Here is a 15,434-nt window from a genome sequence, read left to right as displayed (position 1 = left end):
TCCGATTTATGTGTCTTTCCAGTCAAGACGTCTCAAGGTGGCTCGTTCCTTCGCTCTCAACTACATTCCTTAACAAATCCAGGTGAATGATTTTTTAGAAACTTGACGGCAAGTCGTTTCTGTCTCTTCGGAAGGAAATCAGCCATCTCGAAATTATTTTTTACAGCTTCAGTTGCCTTTCTGTCAAAGGTGGCAGCAGGCATAACCACGAAGCCTTCTCCTTTATCTGCCTGTCAGATGGCGAGGTCATTTTTCTTGATGTAGCTCACTACTTTCCTGAAGGGGTTCTTTTTCCCCCACTGATCACTTACGGTGCGCTGCAGGCAGTCCATACCGTCCCCCACAGCGCGTTCCCGCTGCTTTTCCAGGACTCGCTGCCGCATTAGACGCACAAGGGCAAAAAGCTCCGATCGCTCAGGTGGCGGCTCGAACGAAAACATCGGCCCTTTTTCGAGTATACCCTGTAAGTCTTCCCCTGTATCCACGGTATGTCTGTAGGTCATACCCTATATTTATCGAGTTTCGCACATCAGCGAAAAAGTGGCCAGCCGCTACGGGGTCAAGATCGTTTTTTCGGCTCCATGCATGCTCAGTAGAGTGTTCCCCATGTTTACAGGGAAGAGAAATAGTGGGCCACAATGTTCAACGATGCAGAAAACGCACTACACAGATTGTGTTTGTGGGGTAGTGTATTCGATTCCCTAGACATGTAGCAAGATTTATTTTGAACAAACGGACAGGTGCTTCAATGAAAAGTGGAACACCAGCTGCATATAGAGAACAAGGCAGGAGACCCTTTGGCCATGCAATGAGGCAGATGCAGAGGAAGAGGGCGGAAGAAACAATTCTTGCAAAGCAATTTTTGGTGAAACGACGTGCCGGTTTTTTAGAGGGATCACACTGAAAGAGAGATCATCGAAGCGTTTCACATATAAAAATGCCGACAAATGTATCAGCCCGCCATCTGTCTCGTTGCCTCCAGAAGTCAATTTCAGGGAAAATTCCTTTTAAAATATTCCTTTTGGCGGTGTGAGGTTTTTGTTTCTTGTTTATTTTTGTTTTGTTTCTTGTTGGCGTTTTGTGCTGTGAGTGCCGCCAAACGTTAGCTTTTTCAACAGGTATCACTCTTTCAATAGTCACGTTTGTAAATTCAACAGTTGCTGCCATCCCCACTTTTCATGGTTATTTTCATTAGGCCATATTTTGAGGGTTCATCACTTCATACCGTCATTTCCTCATTTGTTGATCGGTGTGATATCCCCCTTTGTTGTTATGTTCCTTTTATTTTTGGTTTTTTGTCGCTCTTTTGGCTTTCTTCAAACGATTTTATGGCCTAATGTTTCGCCTCTACACTGGTTATTGGTAAGTGCCATATCCGTTTCCTTCACATTTTCGCAGTCTCTTACTCTTCTTCTATTTTATCTCTCCTTCTTTTATGATGCTGTAAGATTGGCTCATGGTTATTTTGGAGATCGCTTGTCGCAATCTTGGATACCCTGTTGCCCAGTACATATTCTTTTACGTGCTTATGTTTGTTGGCACATGTGAGAGTAACGATGCAGACACGTGAACAGGTTCCCGAATGAAATGTATGTGGCTTGCTTTCCAAAAATAAACAGTTGGCAGTCTGCACTCGTGGTGTGGTGTGTGTTCTTTTCTTTTGTCCTCGTTTTTTCCCGCAGTTATAAGAAACGTCTGAACCATTTTCATAGTGTCCGGGTCGCTTTGTCTATGTCGCTTTCTTCTGGTCATTACATCCACATCGTCAGTACCCGCCGCGGTGGCTTAGTGCCTATGGGTCTGCACTGCTATGCACGAGATCGCGAGATGACATCGCAGCTGCCGCACCCGCATTTCAATGGGGGAGAAATGCAAAAGTGTCCGCGTCGGGTGTGTCGGGGGTACCTTAAAGATTCACTTGTGTTGCTGGTGGTAAAAACTTTATTTCGTCAACAGAAAGGATTTGGTTTACTTTAATGGGCTTCCAGGGTGCGTGAGGTGGCCGTCCGATCAGTTCATCTAGTGCCACATGTTATGCGCTTGCTCTTTAGAGAGTTGCCATTCTCTTTTCGGTTTTATATTGTCGCAGTCGAATAAAATGTGTTTTAAATCTGCCTTTGTGACCCCGCAGAGCTTACATTCGGGGGTGTAGATTCCTGGGTAGGCCTTTGAGTATATATAGGGGTTGGGAAAGGTGTTAGTTCGTAGCTTCCGCCATGCCACTTGTTGATGTTTTTTAAGGCTTTTGTCCGGCGGCGGGAGCGTCCTTCTATTGTTTCTGTAATATAATATTACCTCCTGGTAGGTGGTCAAGGCCTCTCTGGCCGACCTCAGGACTGGCTCGCCCACTGCCCGGTTGACGAAACCTCGGGCTAAGTTGTGGGCCGCCTCGTTCCCAGGATGCGACGCGTGGGCCGGAACCCATATGATTCTAATGGGTCTGACATTGAAATTTTGCGGTTTTAGGATTTCTTTGGTGGGCTTGTGGACCCTCACTTTTGCAAAGTTTCGAAAGGCTGTCTCCGAGTCGCTGAAGATCGTGTTGGCTTCAGTGCTTATAATGGCCAGGCCGATGGCCGCTTCCTCCGCCTCGTGTGCCTTTTTGCGCCGCACAGAGGCGGCTGAGATTGGTTTTAGGTCCGTGCCAACGACGCCTATCGAAAAGGCATCGTGATCACAGAGCTCTGCAACGTCCGTACAGACTGCCTCCTTATGGTTTGAACATTGCCTGTGGAGGGCTTTGGCTCTCGCCTTCCTCCTTTCTGCGTGGTGTTCGGGATGCATGTTTTTCGGGATTGGATCTATTCTCAGATACTTGTGTATGTCTCTAGGCATTTGCAAGACATCCGTCGCTGTGTATTCTTGCCTGTTATCCAAGGTCCTTAGAATGTGTCTTCCCGTGGTGTTTTTGTTAGCCTGTCGTACTGTGCGATTCTGAGTGCCTCAACTAGCTCGGGAAGCGTGTTCTGTATGCCGAACATTAGCAGCCTTTCTGTTGATGTATACTTAGGGAGATGAAGAGCTGCCTTGTATGATTGTCTTATGAGGCATTTAACCTTGTTCTTTTCCGCTGCCTTAAGTTTGATATAGGGGAGAGAATATACTATGCGGCTGAGAACGAAAGCCTGCACTAGCCTCCTAAAATCGGTTTCTTTCATTCCCTCGTGTTTGTTAGCTATTCGTCTTATGAGCCTGTTGGCTTGTCCAACGCATGCGACTACTTTGTTTAGTGTAGTTGCGTTTTTCTCGTTGTTTTGAATGTACATTCTCAGGGTTCTCAAGGTTTGTAATTCTGGAACTTTTGTACCATCCACCCTAACATCCAATTGTGCCGGGGGATCGTTTTTCTTAGGTCTGTGTCTGATAACTAGAAGTTCGAATTTTTGTGGCGAACACGTTACTCCAACTCTGCTGGCGTATCCGGTTACTATATTTGCTCCCGTCTGTAGCGTGCTCTCGATATCACCTTCGTTTCTCCTGACTGTGCAGATGATGATGGCGTAGAGTGTCGAGGATAAGTTTGGTATGGCGGCAAGAAGCTTGGCCATGGGTATGATGGTTATGTTGAACAGAAAGGGTGAGAGCACTGACCCCTGCGGTGTGCCTTTGCTTCCTAATTGTAGTGTGTCGGACTTGATGCTTCCGAATGTTATTTGAGCCGTTCTGTCGGTTAGAAAAGCCTTGATGTATGAGCATATTCTCTCCCCCACGTTTAAGTCGGAGAGGACTTCCATGATGGCATTGTGGGTGACATTATTGAAGGCCTTGGTGAGGTCCAGTGTCATTATTGCTTTAGTGCAGGTGTTATTCGGTGTGTTTATTACCTCTTCCGTAAGCCTGAGCATTATATCTTGCGCTAGACAGGTTGGGCCGGAAGACTATCATCGTTTGCGGAAAGAGATTGTGCTTGTCCATGTGGTCTTGTAATCTGGATAGCGCCACGTGCTCCAATAGCTTCCCTAAGCATGATGTTAGGGACATGAGTCTTAGGTTGCTTAGTTCGAGTTTCTTGCCTGGCTTAGGTATGAGAGTTAGCTTGGCGTGTTTGCACGTCTCTGGCAGCCACCCACACTTCCAGCACTTGTTAAAGTACTCCGCGATCTCTTGAATAGAGTCCTCGTCTAGATTTCTTAGTATTTTGTTCGTCACCCCATCCGCTCCTGGAGCGGAGGATGTTCTAAGTTTCTGCATGGCCGCCTTCACCTCTGCTACCGTTATGTTTTCGTCAAGTTCAAGGTTGGGGTTGCCACTGTAGTTGGGAAGCGCCAGGTTTTTTTTTGTGCATAGGTATCGGTTTGGTGATTCCGCTATCATTTCTTCATCACTAAGTGGGCTTGCATAAATTATGCGTGCTACATCTCTCTGGTGAGTAGCTCTGCTGTTTTCTGGGCCTAAACGATGTCCCAGAAGATACCATGTGTCTTTGAGCCCCAATTTTCCGCTGATTTGATCCCATTGTTGTTTTACTAAGTCTTGAGAATGACTTTCGATTCCTCTTTCTAGTTTGGCTATTCTCATTCGAAGTTTTCTGTTGTGTTTTTGTTTCATCCATCTTTTTTGTAACCTATTATGTGCCTGCCAGATGTGTAATAATCTGCTGTCAGCGGCTTTGTTTTCGGCTGCTATCTCTATCGTCTTGGTGGTGTGCTCCGCGTCTTTCAAGAGTTTGTGAATCCATTCATTTAGGTTTTCAATCTTCTTGCCATCTGCGTTACCCTGTCTCCTTTCTCTGAATTTATCCCAGTCTACCACGCGTGTCACCCTTCTTCTTTCCTTGTTGAGCGTACTGCTGGGTATAGTGGTCTCTATAATGTAATGGTCGCTCCCTAGGTTTTCGTTCGTGTTGTGCCATTGTGCGTCTACTATGTTTTTGCATAGGGTCAGGCCACGGCATGTGTTGGCTTGCACTCTGTTCCCTATCCTAGTCGGCACCAGCGGATATGTCAGCAGCATGTTTCCTTCGTCCTGAACATGTTGCTAGAGGCTAGTTCCTTTCTTTAAGTGTGTTCTCTAACGCCATGCCATGTGTTGTGCGTTCATATCGCCGACTATTATTAAGGGATTCGTTTCACTGATTTTTCTGGCTTCGTTCATGCCTTTCATTATGGGGGAGGGTTCTGCCTTGGGGGTGCTATATATGTTTAGGATGAAGAGCGGGGCCTCCCTCCTTTTTACCGGTATGACCTCTATCAGGAGGCAGTCTGCACCGTTTGATTGAATTTCTATTGCCGTTAGATTTCTATGGACCAACAAGGCCGTGAGTCGTTTTTTCTTCCTTGCCGTTTTTGTGTTTTATAACCCTGAAACTTTACTTTTTTCCTGGTTTCTTGTAGGGCTATGACATCCGGGATTTTTTTTTCTTTTTGAAGGTTTTGAATGTGGAGCTCTAGGTTATCCCGCTTTCCGCGGAAGCTCCTACAGTTCGATTGCCATATTCTTATCTTCGTCTGACCCTTCCCCATGATTGGCTTTAGAGATGGAGATGGACTGCGCTGTGGTGGAGGTCATGGGTCCTGGGGCCGGAAAGATTTTGCCCATCACCTTAACCAGTTGCTTGTCTTGTTTCTGTACTAGCTCGTTTGTAGCGTTCGCTGCGTTTGTAAGGACTCTTACTTGTTCTGCTAAGGTTTGATATTGTTCCCTGGTCTCGTTTCTGATAGCTGTGAAGCGTGCTTCTATGTTTTCCTTCAATATTGTTTTGCCTTTCCTCAATTTTGTGTAATCTCGTTGCCGCTGTTCCTAATAGGCTGAAAACTTCCTCGTGATTTCGGTTTTCGTGATTCTCTGAGCCTTCAATGAACCTCTTTTTTGCCGGTGGCCCTCTTGCAGGTGAGGGTGCCCTCGAGGATGCGTTTGAAGGGGGGAGGGAGGCCTTCCGCGGTTCCTGTGTTAAGATCGCGGGTTATTGTGCAATATGTGTTTTACTTTCTTGCTGCTGTTGCGTTATTGCCTTCATTAGTTCCTGAATGATTCTTACCTGTTTCTCTAGTATTGCTTTAAGTTCTTTAATTTCATTACTTTCGTGGGAGGATTGCGGTGTCCCGCTCACCTGATGTGGTGCTCCTTCCCGCCAGGTGTTCGGTAGCGCCGGGTAGGACTCCGAGTGGTCTCGTTTTCCTCGGTCGTTACCCCGGGCTCGGTTTCTCGATCTGCTTCGGCCTCACCGTTGCTGCTGCTGTTTCGGGTGCGCAGGTTGCGCTCCCTGTCCCTCTGGTCGCTGAAATTCCAATCTAGGCTTGCCATTCCTTTTCCTGTTTCCCTTGGCAGGCGGTCTCTCGTATGTGATCTTGCATTGGTTGGATCCCGTGAAATGTTCTCCCTTGCACAGGATGCACTTCAGCGTGCACGTTGGCTCGTCTTGGACCGGATGCTCATCGCCGCACCTGTAGCAGAGGTTTCTTCGTTCTTCCGGACACACGTCCGAGCTATGTCCCGGTGTTCTACAGTTGTAGCATGCTTCCACTTTGGGTCTGAAGAGGTAGCAGTTGTGGATTCCTACGCCGAATCGAATGGAGTCCGGGACTCTCTTGGTGTTGGCGAAAGTGATGAGCATGGCTTTTGATGATTTCCCCATCCTTCTTGCGTCCACAATCTCTAGCTGCTGCTTGACTTTACCGATGTCGTCCATGATCTCGGCGTGGCTTTGGTCTTCTAGAACGTGATCCGCAATCTCCTTGATGCTGTTGTCCGGTGCCGCTACGTAGGCACACGTAGAATAGACTTGGTCTAGGATTTTGATATGTTGTACTTCCGCGTATTTCCCTGCGCGTTCCATAGAAGGGGTGCTCACGGTAAAAGGAGTTGTTAAAAGGATTGATCCTTACTTGGTCGCGTTGCTTGATTTCTCCAAAGTTCATTCCGATGTCCAGGCAAAGGGCGTACAGTAGTGTAGTGGCGTGTGGTCTCGGAGCCGAAGTCCGCCTCTCGGCCGGTGTACGATCTTGTAGTCATTCTCTGGCAGACGCGGGAGCGGCTTTTTTATATGGGCGGCATCTTATCGACGGGCGCACCCCACTGGTCTGGACAGCCTTGGCGGTGGCGTCCGTCGGTGTCATAGCTGTAGCCTGTTGGGCGTTGGCGTCTCCATGCTTGGGCCGAGCTCGATAATGGGTGTTGATGGCAGCCTGTATCCATAGGCTTCGGTCTTTATATTCCTTCGGGGAGGTTTCTTCTCCGTCTACGGCGTACTCCATCACCACATCGTCGGTGACGGCTTGAGGGGCTGGTGGCGACGCCGATAGCGTCCCTAATCGCGCTAGGCCTGTAGTAGGCCCAGCTCGACTTCCTGCGGCCGGTGAACGAAAATGCCCCTAAAAGGGCAAAAAGGTGTCTTGCGTGCCTCGAAAAACAGCGGCAGGGTTCCAGGCACTCTCCGTGACCTTGTGGGAGCAGGTCCGGGTCTTCTGGTACAGATAGTTGCTCGGAAAAGACCAAGAACTCGGGAGCCCATCCGCACGACTCGAAGCGCCAAGCGTTCTTCCCTCACTTCTGTTCAAAATTAATCCCGAGGCCGCCAATACGGCGCGCCTTATATTCAAATCGGGGTTCTTCCAAGTAAAACCGCGGAATTCACTTAAATGCTAGTTGGTTGGCTAGCTCGCTAGTGATGATGGAACATGGCACTGCCACTTTGAAACAACGACGTCACGCAGAATGAACAAACAGACGTGGTCTATTGCAGCTGTGGCTTTAATGATGGGCAAATCATACATGAAGATGCCTTCCACCACATGCGTGGATCAGTTCAGAGAAGAGAACGACACACATTTTCGACAACTCATCAGAGTAAACAGCATTCATGCGGCAGAAAACATCATACTTCACAAACCTTTGTACAGCACGAAAAGGAAATGGAAACAGAAAAAAAGCGATATAAGCGCACGATCTGGCGTTGCCTCGTTCAGATACATAAAAACCTTTTCTTCTTTGTCAGATAAAGCGACCATGGGCGAACGTGCACTTTTCCAGAGATGCTGTTAAGTGCTACTTCCCCCAGGTGCGTGCCCGTGTAAAGACACAAAGCCCCCCACATAGTGCGGCTGCGGGTCGACGCGCGGCGGAGGTGAAACAGGCGTTAAGCCCTCCTCAACGTCTGCCGATCACGAAGATGGTGCAATACCGGGCCAACCCGCGACGGAGGTGCAGTTCGCCATTAACGGGTCCACATATACAGTTTCGCAGGTCATCATGCTTCACACAGAGAAAGGGCACTGAGTGCTTCCTTCTCAGCTTCTATAAGGTTGCGTATACTCTGTTGTAGTATACACGCTGAATGAGGATCCAGGCGTTTTCACTTTACGAAACGTAAGCGTCAACGCGCGATGTCGAGAGGAACCTCGTTCTCCTCTTCTTCAGTAACTTTTCTGTGCCACATCTTGTGGCATTACGCCCGCATCAAAACAAAGAGCAGGAAAACATACATAGCCTTCACGTGAGAGCGCCGAGATGACCTAGGGCGTACACATAGGCTATAGTCACAATCACTCTGGTGTGCGATATAGTCACGAGGCACTGGGGGATGAGCCACAGCATAAACTAACCTAAGCTGCTGAAAAGTTCGAATATTAGGAGCAATAGTGTGGTTTCAACCGCACAACGTGCACAATCTCAGATTGCGGTTGTTGAAGTAGAGGAGACTGGCTTCCGTTAGGTAGGACTTTGTAATTCACGACACTAATTCGCTGCAACACTCTGTAAGGTCCGAAGTAGCGACTCAAAAGCTTCTCGGATAATCCTTTACGGCGCACGGGAGTCCAGACCCAAATTTGATCACAAGGTTGGAACTCGATTTCTCAATGGCGGAGCTTGTAAAGGTGCGCATTGATGTACTGTTGTTTCTTTGTGAGCACTCTGGCAAGCTGACGGGTTTCTTCCGCGCGTTGCACGAAAAGTTTGGCATCTTGGACGAGGTCGACATGCTCAATGTTATAGCACGGCAGCATTGCTTCTAGCATAGTCTGAATTTCACGGATCTAAACGAGGTAAAACGGCGTGAAGCGTGTTGTTTCTTGCGTAGCAGTGTTATAGGCAAACGTTACCTATTGTCTGGTCCCACGTCTTCTGCTGTACGTCTACATACATACTCAGCATGCGAGTCATCGTTTTGTTCAGTCGTTCCGTCAAGCCGTTTGTCTGTGGATGATAGGCAGTTGTCCTTCGATGGGTTGTGCAGCTGAGTTTAAAAACGTCTTCAATGAGCTGTGCTGTAAAGGCTCTGCCTCGGCCTGTGATGATGTGCGATGGGACGCCATGCCGGAGGACGGCGCTCTGTATGGAAAACTGGGCGACCTCGGAAGCTGTGCCTCGAGGCGTCGCCTTTGTCTCGGCGTACCACGTTGAATACTCTGGGGCGACGATTAACCACTTCTTGCCAGGAGGTCAAAGTGTAAACCGGCCCACAAGATCCATGCCGACCTGGTCGAAAGGTTTGCCAGGTGATTCAATCGGATTCAGTAATCCCGCAGGCCACTTTCGGTGCTGGCATTCACTGCAGGCTTAGACCTACTGCCTAATACAGTCGGCAACTTTCGGCCAGTACTAAGATTTGCGCACTCTATCAAGCGTTCCCATAAAATCTATATGGCCAGACGGAGGCCCGGCATGACAGGCGAACAAAACTTCGGCATGGAGGTCTCTTGGAACGACCAAAAGATAGGTTTTGTTGGGGGCAGCGGAGTTCTTATACAAGAAGCCATATCGTTAACAAAAAAAAAATTACCGACGATTACGTTACTTCCTAATACGAAATTTGAGCGCAGCAAATAAGCTGTTTCACCTTTTCGATAGATTGAGGCAAAGAAATCGAGCAACACATGTATGCGCTATCACAGAATTTTTTTTTTTATTTTTCACACGTATTCCTTTAACAAAGACTCCACTAACAGTTCTTGACAGTCATGAAGGAAGCTTTGTGGTCGGAGAAATAGACTGATATATGTTCGACTTGGTACACCAATGCTTGATTCTCAAAGACGAGATCTATACAAGTGCGTCGCGAGGTTGTCACAGCCGTGGGACGCGTTACGAGCGAGAGGAACGGGATGTTCTCCCGCATAAGTGTTAGGAAATTGCTGTTTGTCTTTATGTCAACATTGAAGTCCCCCACTACTAACATCGGTGTGGATCGATGGACGGTTAATGCGAGTTGCAGGAAGTGCACGACGTCTTTCGTGAGTGCGGTAGCGGACTCACGAAAGCGGTATCAGTCGGTCGCTGCTAGCGCTGGGGGGATGAAAGGGGGGCGAAGCTGGTTACGAGGCCGACGATAACGCCGACGACGACGCGAAACCCAGGAACGGACGCCAAAGAGCCATTTGTGTAGCCAGCCCTCCTCCACAGTCTCTCCTCCTCACTTCCATCATCCTCCCTCGCCCGGAGAGCCGACAGCGCGCATGCGCGGCGGCGGAGCAGATTCGTCGGCGAGCTGGTTACGAGGCCGACGACAACGCCGACGACGACGCCGACGACGACGCGAAACCCAGGAACGGACGCCAAAGAGCCATTTGTGTAGCCAGCCCTCCTCCACAGTCTCTCCTCCTCCCTTCCATCATCCTCCCTCGCCCGGAGAGCCGACAGCGCGCATGCGCGGCGGCGGAGCAGCAGATTCGTCGGCGAGCTGGTTACGAGGCCGACGACGACGCCGACGACGACGCGAAACCCAGGAACGGACGCCAAAGAGCTGCGCTCTAAAAGACGACAATCCTCGAGCGATATGCCGGGGTAGTGATGCGTTTCGTCCTTCGAGAGGTTCGAAAATAGGTCGTAGTGCGTCATCTGCGCGCTGCCGTGTGGCCAAATCAGTAACGCTAACGGTCCCAAGGAAAACGCCATTGTCCTCAATGTCTTGGTTGATAGTGTCAATAGGGGCGCAAGAGAGTGGGTCTGCGTTTTCGATATGCGGACAGACTTGTACACGATGATCACGTCGTACTCCTGCAAACGTAGCCTCCACCATGCTAGTCATCCGGAAGGGTCCCGCAGATTTGCAAGCCAGCATAACGAGTTATGATCGGTTACAATTTCGAATGGGCGGCTGTAGAGGTAGGGCTCAAATTTGGCCAGTGGCCACACGACGGAAAGACACTCTTTCTCTGTGGTGGGGTAGTTGGTCTCTGCACAGGATAGTGTGCGACTTGCGCAGGTGATCATTCTTTTAATACCTTCCTGCCATTGTACAAGCCCCGCAGCAACACCAACGTTACTGGTGCCTGTATGAAATTCCATGTTCGCCTCCTCGTTAGTGGGCCACAACTGGTGCTGACACCAGGCGCTGTCGAAGGTCGGTGAAAGCAGCCTCTTGCTGTGAGGGCCAGACGAACGATACATCGTCCCTCGTGAGGCGAGTCAGCGGCTGCGCCATCTCTGAAAAATTTTCGATGAAACACAGGTAATATACGCAAAGGCCCATGTAGGGTTGGATACCTTTCTTGCCGGTCGGTGTTGGAAACATGGCTAAACAGGCAGTTTTCGCGGGATCGGGACTAACGCTTTCCGCGTTGGCCACGTGTCCCAGAAAAAAACAGCTTCGTGTAGCCAAAATGACAGTTCTGAGGCTTAAGGGTGAGGTTAGCCTATCGGACGGCTTCGAGAACCTGCCGCAGTCGTTTCAGTTGGTCGTCAAATGTCGCCGAAAAAGAAACCACGTCATCGAGATAAACGAGGCAGCTTTGCCGCTTCAGACCTGCGAGAACGGTGTCAGTCATTCGCTGGAAAATTGCTGGTGCCGAACAGGGACCGAAAGGAAGTACTCTGAATTCGTAAAGGTCATCTGCAGTGAAGAAAGCAGTTTTTTCGTGGTCTCGTTCTTTTACCTTAATTTGCGAGTAACCGCTCTTTAGATCGAGCGACGAAAAATAATTAGCTCGCCGCAATTTGTCTAAAGAGTCATTGATACGTGGTAGTGGGTACACGTCCTTCTTGGTAACATCGTTGAGGCATCGATAATCAACGCAGAAACGAGGCGTTCCGTCTTTTTTTCTTGACCAGAATGAACGGGGAGGACCACGCACTGTGCGAAGGCTAATGTAGACGTTCCTGAGTTTGGCGTTGGTGTCCCACTCGTTAAATGCAGCCACGCGCTCGAACTCCGCTAGCCAGTCTTCCACGTCTTGAAATGTGCCACCATAAAAAGCCATTGGCACTTGAGGGTTTAGCAGCGTTAGGTAAGTCGGTGTCACCCTTTCCGTAGAAGTCGCAGTGGTCGCAGTCCTCACTTTTCCTCCAGCTTTCCACATTCTGGAGAGAAGCCTCGGACTCGCCGGCTTGTGCGGTGAAGGGAGTCAACTCTACTTGTGGGTCAGGTTCTTGCTGGCCAGTGGGGTCTCCTGCATAAGTTGAGTGTACCCAGCAAGTTCCAACAAACTGGCGCCTATACCCTGTAGCAGTATACACGCTGACAGAAGATGCTGGCGTTTGCCTTTACGAAACGTAAGCGTCGTCGCGCGATGCCGAGACAAACCTCGTTCTCCTCTTCTTCAGTCCTCTTGCTGTGCCACACCATGTGGCGATATCATGTGTCAGTTTGTTCCGTTTTTTTTTTTCAGACCACTTTCCTATCTTTCAACACCGGCACTCAACTGCAATCCCTACTATCGAACGGCATGTGATCGGTATCTTTCCTAGAGCACTGGCATGTATGCTCTGGAAGTCTTTGTTTAGCCACATAACTGTCTGGCCACCGTACACGTGATCACATGTCAGCGGAATCGAATTAATAATCCGCTCCGGGCAGGTGACTTAAGTTTGCTTGTGCTTGATTGCACAGACCCTCGTTGGTTTCTTTTGTATGTCTACTGTGGGCAGAGTGCGGAGAACCGCACTGGCGCTGATAATACTACGTCGACACCAGCCCTTCAATCTCGTGGGCGAAAAAAATAGATATTTGGGGTTTTACGTTCCGAGACTACGATTTGAGTATGAGGCGTGCCGCAGTGGTGGACTCTGGAAATTTGGACCGTGGGGCACTTTTAAAGTGCAGATAAATCTAAGTACACGGTTGTTTTCGCATTTCGCCCGCATCGAAGTGCAGCCGGCGTGGCCGGGATTCGATCCTGCAGCCTCGTGCTTAGCAGCCCAACAATAGTCACTAGGCAACCGCGGCGGGTCTTGGGCGAACGTGAGGATTGACCACTGGTACCTGAATTCAGGCGTGTGTATCATGGTCAAAGGCTGCGTGAGCGCCCCTTTAAGACTTGTGGAGAGCTTCCTCTACTAAGCAAAGCAGGGCCCAAGGATACACTAACTCAGGGTATCCTTCAGCTTTGCTTGTCTTAGTGGGTTCTCATTTACCTTCCCTCCTTTTTTTAGCAGCGCAGTTGCTTACTAGTTACCGAAGTTTTTAGGTGTGGCTTGCTTATGGGGTATCCGCAAGCCTCTACATGTAAAGCTGCTACACAAAAATACTTCGCTCACTTGCACTATAAAAATAAAAGTGAAGTAGGCGAGTCCCAAAACAACTCCAAGGCAACGTAGTTAAAGAAAGACGGTGTGGGAGAGGGTGGAATTTTTACCGCCGAAGCGTTTAAGGGCCCCGTGTCGCCCGAAATCCGGTGTCGGCGTCGCTGAAGTTGCGAGTGAGCGAAAGACATCTTGCTATATAACGTGGTATATGAGGGTTTCAATACCGAACCATTCTATACCTGAAGTTAATCCACATTGTCTTACATTTCTGACAAAGTTATTTCTCGGAACTTTGATGATGATAGCCTACGCACAAATCTTATGAAACTAAACACCAACAGCCCATGCTTTTCATGTCAAATCTTCTCATAGTTAAATATTGAAAGCACGACCAAATAACATAAACCTGAAACTTATGTAATTTTTTGGCCAAGCTGTGCACAACCCCCGGTATCGGCCAGGCAAGAGGCCGCGTTTCTACGAGAAAGTTCGCCTTGCATAGCATTCGCCACCAGCATTTCCCGGTGAAAATTACGGTTACATAAGCTGCAGTTCCGGGAAGCATAAGAAACAGACTCCGGGATCTTTAAACACTGTCACGTTCCAATCTGAAAGATGAAGCTTAGCGGTCGCCTAAATGTTTATTTATTTTTCTTTCAATATATTGTTAACCACTTCTGTGAATCATGCAGGAGTCCCTCCTGCATGATTCACAGTTGTACCAAACACAGTTGTACCAAACACAGTTGTATCACAGTTGTACCTTCAGTTGTACCAAAGAAGACAGCAAGAGGAAAAGACAACCAATTACTCAATATAACTGAAGCAGGTCAACAGCATGCACCTGGACAGTATATTGCAAAAATGAAAATTGCGCTTCAGTTCACGAACAAAATAATTAGCATCAAGTATAGTTACAGATTATTCACTCCTCTAATAAAAATTCGGAGCTTCGCCTTTAAGACTGGAATGCGATAACATTCGAAGATCCCTGACTGTTTCCCACGCTCGCTGAAAACTGCCGCTTCTGTAACCGTAATGTTTACCAAGAAACTCTTGTGGCGAACGCTATACTGGCCTTGTGGTAGAAACACGGCCTCTTTCGTTGGCCGCGTTGCGTGGAGGCGAGCGCCATCTGGAGCTGCTGCAAGAAAGGGGGCGCGCTGCTCTATGAATGGTTATCATCATCAGCCTGGTCTCTCGCATACTTCTCCAACTACCCCGGTCATGTACTAATTGTGGCCATGTCGTGCCTGCAAACTTCTTAATGTTATCCGCCCGCCTAACTTTCGACCGCCGCCTGCTACGCTTCCCTTTCATTAGAATCCAGTCCGTAACCTTTAATGACCATCGCTTATCTTCCCTCCTCATTACATGCCCTGCCATTCCCATTTATTTTTCTTGATTTAAACTAAGATGTCATTAACTCGCGTTTCTTCCCTCACCCAATCTGCTCTTTTCCTATCCCTTAACGTTACACCCATCAGTCTTCTTGCAATAGCTCGTTGCGTCGTCCTCCATTTAAGTAGAACCCTTTTCGTAAGCCTCCAGGTTTCTGCCCCGTACTTGAGTACTAGTAAGACAGAAGTGTTTTACATTATTCTCTTTAGGGATAATGACAACTTGATGTTCATGATCTGAGAATTCCTGCCAAACGCACCCCAGCCCATTTTTATTCTTCTGATTATTTCAGTCTCCAGAACCGGATCCGCAATCACTATCTGTCCTAAGTAGATGTATTCACTTACAACTTCCAGTGCCTCACTACCTATCGTAAACTGCTGTTCTCTTCCGAGACTGTTAAGCATTACTTTAGTTTTCTGCAGAATAAATTTTAGACCCACCCTTCGGCTTTGCCTCTCCAGATAAGTGAGCATGCATGGCAGTTCGTCCCCTGAGTTACTAAGCAAGGCAATATCTTCAGCGAATCACAAGTTACTAAGGTATTCTCCATTAACTGTTATCCCCTATTCTTCCCAATCCAGGTCTCTGAATACATCCTGTAAACACGCTGTGAATATGATTGGAGAGATCGC

The 15,434-nt window shown here is 48.5% G+C and overlaps 1 protein-coding gene across 2 annotated transcripts in view; it reads right to left on the bottom strand.

Moving 5' to 3' along the window:
* Positions 1-15,434, bottom strand: part of LOC139050826 (uncharacterized) — a 139,230-nt gene that overhangs the window by 10,669 nt on the left and 113,127 nt on the right. The window lies entirely within an intron of this gene.

Source organism: Dermacentor albipictus, chromosome 10 (assembly GCF_038994185.2).
Source record: "Dermacentor albipictus isolate Rhodes 1998 colony chromosome 10, USDA_Dalb.pri_finalv2, whole genome shotgun sequence".
Classification (NCBI taxonomy): domain Eukaryota; kingdom Metazoa; phylum Arthropoda; class Arachnida; order Ixodida; family Ixodidae; genus Dermacentor; species Dermacentor albipictus.
Note: the sequence above shows the minus strand (reverse complement) of the source record. Positions and strands in the feature narration are given on the sequence as shown.